This window comes from Dromiciops gliroides, chromosome 1, assembly GCF_019393635.1.
Source record: "Dromiciops gliroides isolate mDroGli1 chromosome 1, mDroGli1.pri, whole genome shotgun sequence".
NCBI lineage: Eukaryota > Metazoa > Chordata > Mammalia > Microbiotheria > Microbiotheriidae > Dromiciops > Dromiciops gliroides.
In genome coordinates, this window is record NC_057861.1 from 580,778,851 (window position 1) to 580,795,421 (window position 16,571).

Sequence of the window (16,571 nt, forward strand, 5' to 3'; positions counted from 1 at the left end):
TTTTTTTTTTTTTTTTTTGGTGAGGCAATTGGAGTTAAGTGACTTGCCCAGGGTCACACAGCTAGTGTTAAATGTCTGAGGCTGGATTCGAACTCAGGTATTCCTGAATCCAGGGCTGGTGCTCTATCCACTGTGCCATCTAGCTGCCCCCTTATGACTTTTTTAGGCACAATATTTGAAGAAGTATTTTCCCCCATCAACATTGGCTTAAATGATTACAAGGGACTTGCAATTTCATTGTATACTAAAGGTTGAATCACCTAAAAGGTGTGAAATGGTGTGAGCAAGAATGAATAAAACACAGAGGGGAGAGAACAGAGGATCTTAATATTATCTTGCCCTCTTTCCTTTTGCTAACTTCCCTATTACCATGGAGGGCACCCACCATGCTCTCAGTTACCCAGCCTCTTGCCCTCTGTTTCATCCTTGATTTCTCACTCACAATTCACCTCCCATATCTCAATCTCCTGCAAAGGGTTTTCATTTCTAACTTCACAATATCTTTTGTGTAGGCATCCTTTCTCTTCACTTAAGTGCCACCGTCCTGGTACAGGCCCTTGTGACTTCTTCCAAGACTATTTTGTTTGTTTTCGTTTTTGTTTTTTTTTCCTAGACTATTAAGGTAGCTTTTGATTGGTCACCACTGCCTCTAGTATCTCCCTCTCCTCCACTCAGCTTTCAGGTGATTTTTTCTGAAGTTTTGAATCTAACCATGTAACCCTTTGTCAATGATCTTCAGTGCCTCTCTCTTACTTCCAGCATCAATTGTGCTTTAAAACTCCTCACAACCAGCCCATTTCCTCTCTTCCCATTTTTTCTTCCTTCTTCCTCTCTTCTTCTTCTTCTTCTCTTCTTCTTCTCTTCTTCTTCTTCTTCTTCTTCTTCTTCTTCTTCTTCCTCTCTTCCCTTCTTCCTCTTCTTCCTTCCTCTTCCTCCTCCTCATCTTTCTTCTTCCTTCCTCTTCTTCTTCTTTTCTTCCTCTTTACCTTCCTCTTCCTCTTCTTCCTCCTCTATTCTTCTTCTTCTTCTTCCTCCTCTTCCTCCTTCTTCTTATTCTTTGTGGGACAATGAGGGTTAAAGTGACTTTGCCCAGGGCCACACAGCTAGTAAGTGTCAAGTGTCCTGAAGTTGAATTGAACTCAGGTCCTCATGAATCCAGGGCCAGTGCTTTATCCACTGCACCCCCTAGCTGGTCCCCCAGTCCTCTTTTATACTTCACTCCACACACTTCAGAGACACTGGCCTATTTGATGCTTCTTGTATGTCACATTCAATCTCCTATCTCCATGTCTTTGCACTGGTTTTCTTTCATCCCTGGAATACTCTGCCCTCCCCATTCCCAAACTTCAAGCTCAAATCCTCCTAATTGCTAGTGCTTTTCCTTGAAATTACTGACTTTCCATCTATTCTGTATAGAACTTATATTTTTCTAATTATTTATATACTAAATCCCCCATTAGAATGTAAGTTCCAGGCTGGCAGCGATCTTTGTAACCCCACCACTTATCACAGTGCCCGGCACACAGGAAGTGCTTAATAAGTGCTTGTTAGCATTGTTCTTTGCACGTAATAGACAGTTAATTGTTTGTTGAATATCTGAATTGATTCAAGATTAGTCTTGTAGGTAACCACATCCTTACAGGAAAGAGTAAAGCCACAGGCCTGGAAAGAGGCATGTACAGACAAGAATAACAGCTTAGGGTGGTTTTTCTTTTCACCTTTTGTTTTTCTCTCTTCTGACTTCACAGCTAAAGGGAATTTGGGAACCCAGCCATGGAACAAGAAGCCAAGAGTAACAGACTCAGATTCCTGTTATAGTAAAAACCTCTGTTAACAAACAGCATGTATTCCAGGGGTACACTTTTCTGTTGGAAATTTCATAATTGAGGGTAGAAATAATGGGATGGCCAATCAATGTGGTTATGGTATAAGTACTCATTAAATCACTTGTATAAATACTCATTAAATGAAAAGTGGTTTTAACATTCTAGGAAACAGAATATACATTTGAGAATCTTGAGGAGTGGGCAGGGGAAATCCAGGTATTATGTGAACAGGAAAAGGAGGCAGCTCAACTTGGGCTCAGCAAAAAAGTGTTTATGCATGGGAGGGAAAGTCAGTTGGAGAAGAATCTGTCAGACTAATTTCCAGATCTTGAAGAAGTCATTGATGAAGGTTCATGGCTTTTCCACTCTCAGCCCTCTTGTGGCTTAGACTTCCAATAACCTTATTCAGACTTCCCCTGTCTCCCCTTTTCCCAAGGAGACAAGAGGGTTATTTGGTAGTAAGAGACCAGTGAACCAAACCTTCCCAACTCCCAAGTTGTGCTAGAAGGGATAAAATTAGAGGATACATAGCTTCAAGCTTGATAGAGTTGAATAAAAAAATGTTAGGCATGATACGATATGACCTATATACAGACTTAAGGAAAAGAGAACAGTTTGGTCCCATGGCTAGAGACACTGAAAGAGAAGGTGGCTAAAGAGAGATGGGGAAGGGGATTCTTTCTTTCTTTTTCTTTTTTTTTGGTGGGGCAATGAGGGTTAAGTGACTTGCCCAGGGTCACACAGCTAGTAAGTGTCAAGTGTCTGAGGCCGGATTTGAACTCAGGTACTCCTGAATCCAGGGCCGGTGCTTTATCCACTGCACCACCTAGATGCCCCTCAGGGAAGGGGGTTTCTTAAAAACAAAATCCTGCAAGAAAAAGATGGGCATCAAAAGACTGACATAACTGCATAGGAGACCTTTTTAATCCATTATGTCACAGCTTCCTTTCACGGTAAGTATTTATTCTTATTTTACAGATGAAAATGATGAGGTACTGAGAAACTGAAAGGTGTGCCCAAGATCTGATAGCGAATAAATGTTCAGAGCTCTTACCAAAACTTGTCCTACTATTAGAAGGATGTGTACTAATTGCAGAAGGGGGAATACACAAATGAGGCCAGGACCTATAAGGTGAGGAAGGCAAAAACCTAGAAGGAGCTGAGGCTTGAGGAAAAAAAGGTTAAGAAGAATTTTTAAAAATAGTTCCAATTAAAGTAAGAAGAAACATGTCTGATCAGAGCAGATGGCATGGTGGTAACAGATGAAGAGAAAGCCTGAACTTCCCCTATTTTGGCTTCCATTTCAATATCAAGAAAAATGATCTTCAAAATGAAAAAAGGTAGAAAAAACAAAGTTAATGAGTAAAGTGAAGCCCAAGGTTCTTTCTACTGTGGTGTGCATCCAGTGGAGAAATGATCAATAAATAGGAAGGGGTAGGGGAGTACAGAGAATGGAGTTAGAGTAAACAAAGATCCTTGCTGGTGTATTTTTGGTTTCAAATTTTAAAAGTGAAACATGAAAGGGATTCAGTAATTTGCCCATGATCAAAAACTAGTATGTTGGGGGCAGTGGATAAAGCACCGACCCTGGATTCTGGAGGACTTGAGTTCAAATCTGGTCTCAGACACTTGACACTTACTAGCTGTGTGACCCTGGGCAAGTCACTTAACCCTCATTAATTAAGTCTGTAACACTCTCGCAGACTCTCCTCCTACCTAACAGCTGCTTCTCAATCTCCTTTCTGGATCCTCATCTAGATCATGCCCTCTCATGAGAGGTCTCCTAAACGTTCTGTCCTGGATCCTCTTCTCTTCTCTCTCTTTACCACTTTGATTGGGGACCTCATCAGCTCCCATGGCTTTAATCATCACATGCTGTCAATTCTCAAATCTACCTATCTCCTCAATGTCTCTGCTGACCTCCAATATCCCATCTCCAACTGCCTTTTAGATATCTCCAACTAGATGTCCAGTAGACATCTTAAACTCCACATGTCCAAAACTGAATTTGTTATCCTTTCCCCTAAAGCTGCTTCCAAATTTCCCCATTAGGGGCAAGGGCACCACCATCATCCTACTTCCCCAGATTCACAGTGACAGTTAAGTGACTTGCCCAGGGTCACACAGCTAGTAAGTGTCAAGTGTCTGGGGTGAATTTGAACTCAGGTCCTCCTGAATCCAGGGCCGGTGCTTTATCCACTGCACCACCTAGCTGCCCCCCGACTCACAGTCTTTGTGCCACAATTGACTCCTCACAATTCTTCACTTGCCAATGTTCAATCAGTTGCCAAGGCTTGTAACTTTTACCTTTGTAATATCTCTTGAACATGCCTCCTTCACTCCTCTGATATGACCATCAGTACCCTGGTCTAGATCCTTATCACCTGCTGGTGGGTCTGCCTGCTTCAAGTCTCTCCTCTACCAATCCACCTTGCATTCAATTGCCAAAGAGATTTTTCTAAAGCACAGGTCACACTATGTCATTCCCCTCCTCCAAAGTCAGAAACTCCCACTAAAAAGAGGCAGTTTGAATTGGATGACTGATAAGGTCCCTGCTAGTTCCACCTATGATCCTGAGTTCAAATCCAGCCACAGACACTTACAAGCTGTGTGACTCTGGTCAAGTCACTTAACTCTGTCTGCCTCAGTTCCTTATTTGTAAAATAAACTGGAGATGGAAATGGCAAACCAGTCCAATATCTTTGCCAAGAAGACCCTAAATGGGGTCACAAAGATTTAGGCCCAACTAAAAACAACTGAATAACAACAAAACTCTTCAGGAATATGCCTACTTTATAAAATGAAATATACCTTTAAAAGTTAAGATTTATATTTAAACTCTAGATGTGGAAGGGCAGGGACCTTATCAATCATCCAGTTCAAACCTATCCTCTTAGTGATAAGGAAACTAATGCCTCAGGAAATTAAATGACTTTGCTGAAGATCATGGACAGGGACAGAATTTGAATTCGGTTTCCAAGACTGCAAAATCTACTGCACCCACAACTACCTCTATAAGATATGACTGTCAAAAATACTTATTCTCCTGTTTAACAAACTAGTTTTATTAGTAGTATTAGGATATAAAATGGCATAAGTCAGTAATCTATAAAGAAATCCAGTTTAAATGAGGTTCTTTTAACTCAGTATGGTTTTCCTTCTGCATCCTGTCAGGCCTGATAGTACTTCTATACACAACACTGACACCATTTAAACAAGTCTTCAGGCATGATGACAGGAAATCATATTCTAAACTGGAAATTCCATGAGCCAGAATACTCATATCAAAATCTGAGGATTTTTGCCAGCATTATGAATGTACTGAGGGCTTCAGTGTAGAAGAGATTATTTCCACTCTGCATGGGACCTCTATAAGTAGTTTAACAGATGGTAAATGATGATGGAAAAATTAGCCACAGATTTTTAATTGACACTAATGTAGAAAGTAAAAAATGTAAACTTTTCTAGTCAACTTTTTTCCCATGATGGTGAGTCAATTCATTTCTTTCAAGTGTTCATACCTGCAAACACCCACATTACCCACAGAATGGCAGTAGCTTAACTACTCTTCTTAATGAATATAAATGGGATTCAATACTACTACTGTACTACTACTACTACTACTACTACTACTACTACTACTACAACCATCCCCCACTACACACACATGTCTCAACAGTATAGGGAACTCTTTTTGAGTTACAGGGTAAATTGGTTATTTGAACTTTATATTAAAATCCAATGCCTAATAATGGTTTTAGTCAGAATTAACTAGAATAAGTCATATCTTCTGGCATAGTCTTCTGTTTCCTCAGTAGAAACAGGATTTATTCAAATGTTTTGCAATAGTTTATGATTTCAAATGCTTAATATCACATTGCTTGACTTTTCCTAACTTGTACTAAAGTTATTTGTGTATACATCTTCTCATATGTCAAACCTGTCCCATACTGAAAGCCTTTTGAGAACAGGAATTCTGTCATTTTATCTTTTAAAAAAAATCCTCAGTACTTGGCGTAATGCTTTGCACTTAGTAGCATCTTTGAAAAACATTTCTTACATTTTTAAATGAATAATTTTAAAATTAATTTGTCCTTCCTACCACTCTTCTTCTAATTGAACTTTTTTTTTAAAGTGAAAAATAAAGCCCTTGTTACATATCTTGCTTAGTCCACCAAAACAGATTCCCACATTAGCCCACATTCCCACATAAATAAGAACATTTATGACTCTTTCTGAATCTTAAATTCATCACCTCTCCATTGGGAGGTGAGTGGAATGTTTCATCTTCATGCTTTTGGACTCATAGTTATTGTTTGATCAGAGTTGTTTCCCCTTATAATGTTTTAATACCATATAAAGTGTTCTCCTACTTCACTCATTTAAATCTGTACCATTTATAATGGTCCTTTCAGTTTCTTTGGAAATTGCCCATTTCACAATTTCTTATGGCACAATAAAATTCCATTATGTTCAGAAACCACAATTTGTTTAGTCATTAATCCCCTCAGGTCCAATTTTTGGCTACTAAAAAAAGCTGCTGTAAATATTTTTACAGTTATAGATCCCTTTCTTTTATTTTTTTTTCAGGTAAAGGTCTATTAGTGGTATAGCTGGGACAAAGGGTTTGTACAACTAGGCATAATCCCAAATTGCTTTCCAGAATGGCAGGACTAATTCAGAAGACCACCAATAGTACACTATGATACCCATCCTATATCTCTATCAGTAGTTATCATTTTCCCTTTTAGTTACCTTTGCTAGTTTGATAGGTGTGAGGTAGAACTTCAAAGTTTCTTTAATTTGCATTTATGAATTTAATAGCAATTTAGAACATTTTCCCACATAGTTTTGTTTTGCTTTTTTTTTTTTTTTTTTTTTTTTTTGGTGAGGCAATTGGGGTTAAGTGACTTACCCAGGGACCCACAGCTAGTGTTAAGTGTCTGAGGCTGGATTTGAACTCAGGTCCTCCTGAATCCAGGGCCAGTGCTCTATCCACTGCACCACCTAGCTGCCCCCCCCCCACATAGTTATTGATAGTTCAGATTTCTCCTTCTGAAGATTTGTTGATATCCTTTATCTTTTTCTGATATCATTTATCTTTTGGGGAATGGCTCTTAGTCTTTTAAATTTGAATCAGTTCCTTGGGTTAGATATGAAACACTTAAGAAATTTACTGCAAAGATTTTTTTTTACCCCCTTGTCCATTATCCTTCTAATTTTTACCATATTAGATTTGTTTGTTCAAAAGCTTTTTGTAATCTAATGTGATCCCCTCTACGTATCTTATGTGATCCTCTCTATCCCTTGCTTGGTTAGGACCTCTTTCCCTGTTCATAGATCTGAAAGGTAATGTCTTTCCTGCTTTTCAAATTTGTTTATGAACTTTTTATATCTAGGTCATGTATCTATTTGGAACATATCTTGATATATGAAGTGTTGGTCTAAACCTAATTTCTGCTATCGTGCTGTCCTGTTTTTCAAGCAGTTTTTTTTTTGTTAAATTGTGAATCTTTCCCCAGTAACTGGTCTTTAAGTTTATCAAAGACTATGATATTTGTATGTTTTGTACCTGATTTGTTCCACTGATCTCTCCCTGTCTCCCACCCCCGACCCTGTTTCCTCTCCTCCCCCAAAAGCTTTTAAGTGGAGAGAGTGTTGGGCCTGAAGTCAGAAAAACTCATTTTCCTATGTTCAAATCCAGTCTCAGACACTTACTAGCTTGTGTGATCCTGGGCAAGTCACTTACCTCCATTTGCCTCAGTTCCCTCATTTGTAAAATGAGCTGGAGAAAGAAATGGCAAACCACTCCAGTGTCTTTGTCAAGAAAATCCCAAATGAGAGTCATGAAGAGTCAGACACAATTGAAATGAATGAAAAAAAATTGAGATCTGGTATTGACAGAACCCCTTCCTTCTCATTTTTAAAACTAATTGTCCTTGAGATTTTTGCCTTTTTGTTTCTCTACATGAATTTCATTATTATTTTTTCTAGGTCTACATAATATTCCTTTGGGAGTTTGGTACAACATTGAATAAGTAAATTAATTTAGATAGTATTGTTATTTTAATTATATTGGTTCAACATACCAATGACAAATTAATGTTTCTCCAATTATTTAGGTCTACCTACAAAGAGTGTTTTATAGTTCAATTCATTCAGTCCCTTAGTGACTTTTGGTAGATATATTCCCAAGTTATTTTGTGGTTTCTATAGCTATTTTGAATGGAATTTTTAAATTTCAGTTTTGCCTATTGGATTTTATTGGTTTTATATAAAGATACTGATGATTTGTGGTCAATCCTTATTATTTATGGATTCTGTATTTGCGAATTTGCCTGCTCACTAAAATTTATTTGTAACTTCAAAATCCAAGGCTAACAGTTTCTGTATACATAGATATGGTCCAGTTCTATGATTTCATTGATGTAGGGAACTCCCCATGAGGAAATCACCTCCACTGATGCAGCTAGTCTGCAATTATAGGCTTGGATGGTTACCTGGACACCAAGAGATTAAGTAACTTCCTTGGGGTCATGCAACCAGTTCATGAGGCAGTGTGGTACAGTAGAAAGTACACTAGCAGGGGGCAGCTAGGTGCCGCAGTGGATAAAGCATTGGCTCTGGATTCAGGAGGACCTGAGTTCAAGTCAGACACTTGACACTTACTAGCTGTGTGACCCTGGGCAAGTCACTTAACCCTCATTCCCCCCCCCCCAAAGTACACAAGCTCTCAAATCAGGTCATCTAAATAGAAATCCTGCCTCTGATGGTTATTATGTCTATGACTGGGCAAATTGCTTATCCCCTCTAGGGTCTCAACTTCCATACTTGTAAAATGAAGGGGTCAGAATAGATGGCCTCTGAGGTTTTTTTTTTTTTTTCAGTTTTAGAATTATGTGAATTGATATCATATAGTGTGCTTTCTCAATGGGTGGGGGAAGGGTTGGGGGAGGGAGAGAAAAAAGAATGTAAAAAAGATTTTTTTTTTAAAATGTGAATTGTAAAACATAAATGCAAACCATTCTGACTCTGAGGCTAACTCTCTGACTATATCACCCCACTTCTAGATTTAATTGGGGAAAAACAAGATATCAAAATATGTTTTTGAGTCAAGAAAGTTAGACTTTATTTTGAGAAGGGATGTTTAACAAATGCTTCCAGAAAACTGTGGGGTAAACATTTTACAATTCCATGGATTCAGTAAAAAACAATGACCATATAAAATCACTGACTTAAGTTTCAGTTGTCATATCCCTTTCTTTGTGCTACAGGCATATTGGCATCAGTCTCAAATTGGGTAGGAATTATTTACAGTTAAGTGGCATTTGTGATAATTAATTCCATAGGTTGTGAAAGAAACCATTTCACATTATCTGCCGTGGCAGGTCTGGGAAATTTGGTTTGGCTTGGCTATACTTGGCAAATCCTTCCAGGAACTGTGCAAGTTGTTCCCCAATTATCAGGCTCCTTGAGAGACCCCAGTGGGTGGCCCTGATGTGTGGAGCCTCACTGGAACACGTGAATGACCCAGGCTGTGGCTTAGGATCATCCACAGCAGTGTTTCATCTGCCTCTACATTCTATGAAGTGCTTCTGAATCCTCTGTCAAGAGATATCTTATTAAAAATGAGCTTGGCAGCACTTACTGCCCTAGAGACAAGTGTGAAGGCAAAAACGAAAGCATATGCCTTAGGCATTTCCCAGGTGGAAAACTCATTCACTGGAACTGAAGCAAGACAGCATTTCAAGCACTTCTTGGTCCTTTGTTTAGGGACTTGAATATGAGATCAGTGTCTCCGAGGCTCTGTCAGCTGCACTGACTAAAGAGATTAGAGGAAGTGGTCACTGGACCCAAATTTTAAATATACAGATTTAGAGGCATTTGGGATGACTGTTAGTAATTGCTTTCCCTAGACGAAGCCTAATTTTGCCCTCCCCCCAATATCTGATACTTCCTAGTAATCCCATAAGTAAATAGACTGACGAAGATGGTGACTCTAATGAACAGTTTTGTCCTAGAAGCTATTAGTTGTGGGCATTTGAATTTGCATAAATAAATCGCACTGTCAATATGAAGGACATTTCTTGAAGGAATTTAGACCTAAACAATCTTCCAAGAAGTGTTAGAATTACCTTGGTGCAAAGCTGGATTCAAAATATCTCTTCATTGGCACAGAGGAAAAGTTTCCAGTTAAGGTCAATTCCTCCATATCGCCTCTCTAAGTGAATGAGCTAATTCAGGTAAAATATTCTTTAAATTTCAGGCAATATTATTATCAAAGAATTGCCCAGCAGCACAATCTTGTTGGACAGGACCGTTGTACCTGTACAGGGGCAGAGGCAATGAGAGGGAGAAATCACTATAACTCAAAGAAGCCCCTTCCAGTTTGAATGGCTGTGAGGGATTTTTACCTTAGACCAAGCCTAACTTTGACCTTTTTCCTTTTTTTTTTTTTTTTTTCCAGTTTCTACCCACTGTAGCTAGTTTTTCCTTCAGGGACCAAACAACATAGATCTAATCTCTTCTGTGTGACAGTCTTTCAAATGCTTGATTACAATTATTAGGCACCATCCCTCCCCTGCCTCAATCTTCTCTTTTCAAGGATAAAAATCCTTGTCTCCTTCAACCAATCCTTAAATGACAAGGCATCAAGGCCTTTCCTTCACCATTCTTGTCACAGCCTCTAGATGCACTCAAGTTTTTCCATTATCTTTCCTAAATCTATATCATTTGGTTACCAGTTCCAAATCACGATGCCTCCATTTCATCCATGATCCCCATCTTTTTTTTTTTTCTCACAAAAGCCTATATGGGGGCAGTTAGGTGGCACAGTGGATAGAGCACTGGCCCTGGAGTCAGGAGTACCTGAGTTCAAATCCGGCCTCAGACACTTAACACTTACTAGCTGTGTGACCCTGGGCAAGTCACTTAACCCCAATTGCCTCACTAAAAAACCAAAAAAACAAAAAACAAAAAAAACCAAAACAAAAGCCTATATGGCACTCAGAATTGAACACAATACTATGTGATCTGTTCAGCAGAATACAGGGAGATAATTATTTCCTTATTTCTGGATAATAGGTCATAATGAAACCTGTTATCACATTAGATTTGATGGCAGCCACATCTCATTGTGGCATCACTGGTGAACTTAGAGTCTACTAAAATTCTGAAATTTATTTTTCAGATTGAACACTGTCTAGCAATTTCTCTTTCTGTTGTGCTTTGATGTTGATTTTTTGAACCCAAATATAAGATTTTACATTTATCCCTGGAATGCACTCCTTCCTACTGTCACTTCTTAAAGTCCTTGTCTTTCTCAAAGGCTCTAGCATGGCCTCTTCCATGAGGCCTAACCTGATCCCCTTAGTTGCTAGTCCTCTCTCTCCCCTCAACTTCTTTTCATATTATCTTTAGGTCATATAGTCATTAAGCCAGAGCTACAAGGGAGATAAGAAGTCACTGAGGCCAACCTTTCATTTTAGAGATGAAAAAACAGGCACATTGTGGCTAAGTGACTTGTTCAAGGTCACAGCTAATAAGTGTCTGGGGTAGGGTTTGTACCTAGGTCTTTAAGACTACAAGTCAACATGTATTTATTAAGCACTTAATATGTACCAGGATGAGATATGAAGAAAGGCAAAAACAGTCCCTATGCTCAAGATGCTTATCATTGAATGGGGGAGATAACCAGCAAACAATTATACACAGGAAAGAAAGATATATGCAGGATAACTTGAAGGTAATCTCAGAAGGAAAACATTAGTATTAAGGGAGCTCAGGAATGGCTTCTTGAAGAAGGTAAGATTTTTGCCGAGACTTGGAGGAAGCTGGGGAAGTCAGGAGGTAGAGAAAGTCCAGGTGTTGGGATGAGCCAGTGAAAATGCACAGAGATGTATAAGAGATGGAGTATCTTGTACAAGGAAAAGCAAAGAGGCCAGTGTCACTGGATCATAGAGTACAGGAAGGAAGGAATGCATAAGAAGATTAGAGAAGTAGGAAGAAGTCATATGTTAATTGCAGGGGATGGCCTCTACTAACATATCCTGCTTCTACGTCTTGTTATGGTTTGGGTATGAACTTGGGTTTTGAATGGCTATCCCAGTGTTCTGGCATTTTTTCCAGCCCAGAAAGTTTTTGAGAATTGGCCTAGGCTTGGATTGTGTGTCTTTCATCTGAGGACCACTCAGGCAAGTTCAGAGAGACTCTTCACTAGAAGGCAGACAGATAGAGAGACAGAACACTTTAGGGGTACAAATATAAGCAGGACAAGCAATCCCTAGCCTCATGTCCCCAGTCTTACATTCTAAAGTAGGGAGAGGGAATGAAAGAAAGTTCAGGGAAACATAAAGTGAAAGATCGTTTATCAGAGTCCAGAGTTCTTCCATGGCACAAAGCTTTTGTTTGAAAAAATGCTCGAGTTCTAGTGGGTGGGGGGGGTGGGAATGGAGGAGGAAGAGAAGTTGGAACACAATTTAAAAAAAAATTGATGTTAAAATTTGTTTTTACATATATTTTGGAAAATAAAATTCTAAAAAAAAAAGAAAAAGATGGGGATGACCGCTGAAATGGAGGCAGCATGATTTGGAACCGGTAACCAGATGATTTAGATTTTTGGCCACAATGACTCCTGAAGCCATCTACTATTTTAAGTTGAAGAAGGATTTATAAAACATTATGAAACATCCCTTGGGGAAATACAAGTTTCTTGAGAGCTGCAATGACTTTATTTTTATATCACCTAGTGCCTGGTACATAGTAAGAAAGATTATAGATTGATTATAATCTGCACTGGTCTAGGAAATATCCACATCAATGAAATCCCACATCTTTTGAAAAATTAGGGTACAGAGGACTTATATACATACTATATTTATGCAGTGTTTAAAGGCTTCCAAATAGCTTTCTTAAACTCTTTGAGGCAAATAGTGTAAGCATTAGCACGATTTTACAGATAAAGAAACTGAGGCTCAGAAAAGTCAAGCAACCTGCCTAGAGTCACACAGATAGTTAGAACTGGTACTTCATCTAAGGTTTTCTAAGGTTTCAAGGTAGTTCTTTTTCATACTATATCACTATAATTAGCCTAAAGAGCTCCTTAGAGAGAAGGTTAGGACAAACTTAAGTGACCCAATCTTAAGTAAAATGGTGTGGAAATTTATTGTGATTTGGGGACCCTGCCTTTGGGCTGAGATTAAAAAGCCGTAGGCCCTCAGGGTTTTTTTCTGTGTAAGAGAGGCTGGTGCCCCTCCCCCTCTGCTTCAGCTGAGCCAAAAAGCCCTGTGGGCTTTATGAGATGCCAGGTCAGACAGCTGGGGAACAAAAGCCCCAGCTCCCTATGCCCTGAGGGGAGCTGCCCTGGAGATCCCAGGCTTGTCCTGCCAGGCCCTAGCATAGCCCATGCAGAGGTCCCAGGTGCACAGCAGGGGGCACAGGCCGCTCAAGCCCCGCTGGGCACAGCCCTAGTGCAGCCGGCAGATTAGCTTGGCATGTGTGGGGGCACAGGGAGCCCGAGGTTTGAGGGCAGAGAAGGAACATATATACAGGGGAGAAGACAGTGAAGGAGAGGCTGGAAGATTAAGAAGAAAGCAAGGGAGGTTGGAGTGGACAGACAGAAGGGGGGCTGCTACAAGGATGCTAAGGAGACTGAGGCTATGTAAAGCAAGGGGCTGACGGAGACAGAGAAAAAGCTAAGAGCAAGGAAGAAGAATGCCAGAGGACTAGGAGAACGCAAAGAGGTCTGTGAGAAACGCAGAAGTTCAGCACAGCAGCACAGAGAGGAAAGTTAGAAGGTAAGGGGTGTCGACAAAGTGAAAGGGGCTTGGAGTTAGAAGAAAGGAGCAGAGCAGTAAAAGTGAAGCAGGGGAGCTGGAGTGAAGGAGAAAAAGAGTGAAAGTTGGAGAAAGCTGGAGCATACCCGTAGGCAAGAGGCGGCAATGGTCTTTATTATATTAAAAGTAGACAGGTTGTATAATTTGCATTTCTTAACCCTTGTCATTTACATTGATTTTTATAAATAAATTCTGCTTTGATTATTTAATTAAGAGGCTTCTTAATCTTTTGCTTATTAATTTGGGAGTGGAGCAGTGTGGAGAAATTTTTAAACGGCCCATACTAAATTAATAGCAGTCAGGTAGCCAGCCAGTCAAAAGTCCCCAGATTAGTCCTCCAGTCAGATTAGCCCCTCCAAATTAGGCCTAGTCAGTTAAAATATTTCCACATTTGAATGGTGACCGTGGCAGGACTTACAGCCCAATTATAATTTTTCTAAAGTTATAATTTTCATATACTTATAATTTTTCATACAATCACAGTTATAAATTTTTAAGATTAGATTAGATATAGTTAATAATTTTTTTTACAATGGGAAAAAATTAGGTAATATAGCATACTTGGAGACCACAAGGGGAAAACCAAGAAGCCAATCCAGCTTGTAGTAAATGGATCTGTGTGGACCATATAAATTGAGTACAAAAGACAGCAACTGAGGGTGATAAGCTAAGACATGACAGCACAGATGTCATCAAACAGAAGGTAGCAAAAAGAGATTCACCCTTGAAAAACACAGAAATGTAATTCTTTTTATGGCACTAATAGACATAACCTTTTTGAGTTCCACCTTGTCTTGTAGCAGTTTTATGGACCAGTCTGATTTTTCTTGGGGATATAAATGAGGTTTTAAGGTATATGTGTTTATACTACATGTGTAAACCACATGAAGATATCTGTTATGGCTGATATATACAGCTATTTTGATGATCACTAACTTGCAAAGTGAGAGGGTGATTCATTGCTCCTGACTATTAAGATACTACAACAAGTTGGTTTCTTTCCTGTTTTATGCTTGATAGTAAATATGGCCATGGCATTATGCAGAGTGACCAATCTCTGTTTCTAGAAATGTAGGGTGATATAGTGGGAAGAATCTCAGGTTGAATCTCAGTTTTGACACAAGCTTCCTTTGACTTTTGGACTTTTGGACACTTACAAACTTGGCAAATTATTTCACCTTAAGAATCTGTACCTTATTATTCTGGAAAGTGAAGATAATAATACTTACCAATATCAAAAGGGTTTTATAAAGAAAACATTTTTAGTTGAAAGTTATAATTATTTTTACATTCATTTTCCAAATTAAGGGACCATAGCATAGTGGTGAGAGCTAGCCTCCAAACCAGGCAGTCCCTGATTTCTGTCCCACTTTTGGTGCATATTAGCACTATGTTTGACTATGACTAAATTGTTTAACCTTTCAGTCCTCTGGACAATTTTCTAAGGCTATAAATTGCCCCAAAGTTACACATCTGCATTGGTAGAGGAAGATTTTTTACCTAGCAATTTCCTACATCAGTGAAATTAATAGGTTCACTCCATCTTCTATCCCGTGTTAAAATGCAATAATATATGTTTACTGAAATGTCATTAAATAAATCAGATTCTTAAAGGCATTGGCCTAATCATTAGAAAATATAACACTTTTATCCAAATTACTTATACTTATGATCATACTTAACCATAGGGTTAAGATTTAAAAGGTCTTGGAGATCATCTCATCAAAACCCATTCTACACAACAATTTTACAGATGAGCCAACTGAACTTCAGAGAGATTACATAATTTGCCCAAGGCCAATAAAGGCAAAGTCAAGGTTCAAAACCAGGTTTTTTGACTTCAAATCCAGCAGTACTTGTCCTATATCGTGCTTCCCATGCCAATACAAGGTCTCAGCAATCCTCCCCATGTTCTTTCAGTATAGCAAGTCCTGTTTTGTATAGAAGAAGGAATGTTCCTTTAGGATTCAAGGAGGAACATTTGGTATAGAGTGAGTCAGCATGATCCTCTTGGCTTTCCTGCCCTACTCATCAGGATCTATGTTCAGAGACTCCAGACAACATGAGACGGACAGCTGGACACCTAGGGCCCAGGTCCTTTGCTCAACCAAAAATAGCTGTGAGGCACTATTCTAGTTAAGCTGGGATTAACTATACATTTGTCAAGATTAGTAGTTTTTATCCCATATCTCCTCCCCCAAATCAAATCTGAATATTTTGCTTACAAAACAGTGTTTTAGAGATATAGAATATTATTACTTTTACACATAGAGGATATGACACATTCACATATTTGACCAGAGAGTTGGGTAGGATCTTTCCAATTAACCATAGTCCTCTATATCCAGGAGTTCCTGCAGCTGAAAGCTACACAGTCAGCATGAATTAGAAGGATGATTTTGAGAATTCATCAGGCAGTATATGAAAGATTCTAGCTCACAATTCTATTCCAAAAGTGATGCCAATGTCTAAGAATACTTCTTGGAGACAAAAATCCAAGTGAGTTTTAAAAATTATTTTTCTACATAAAAAACTTTGTATTAATTTAGCTAACATTCCCTCACCCCCAAATGTTCTCATTTATTTCTGAAGATTCTTTAAAATCAACATAAAACAAGGTTTTATTTGAGAATTCTCTAGCCCTTTTAACTACCCTTCTGCCCTTCCCCCCAATATACCTCACAATTTGGCTGATTTGGGTCTCTTTTCCTCATTAGCAACTCACTAAGAAAACAGAAATATTTTTAATTCTCAATTTTAGGCAAATAACCAACCAAGTCCAAGACTTCAGTACTTATTGAACACCTGTTACAATGTGAAAGGCAATAGGGTAGATGCTGGGGATACAAATACAAAATGGAAAATAGTCCTTGCCATTAAGAGTTTATATTCTGTCGGGAGAGGGGCACAG

The 16,571-nt window shown here is 38.9% G+C and overlaps 1 protein-coding gene across 1 annotated transcript in view; it reads right to left on the minus strand.

The window, feature by feature from the left end:
- SVEP1 (sushi, von Willebrand factor type A, EGF and pentraxin domain containing 1) overlaps positions 1-16,571 on the minus strand; it is a 340,439-nt gene that overhangs the window by 208,068 nt on the left and 115,800 nt on the right. The gene's annotated exons all lie outside the window — the stretch shown is intronic.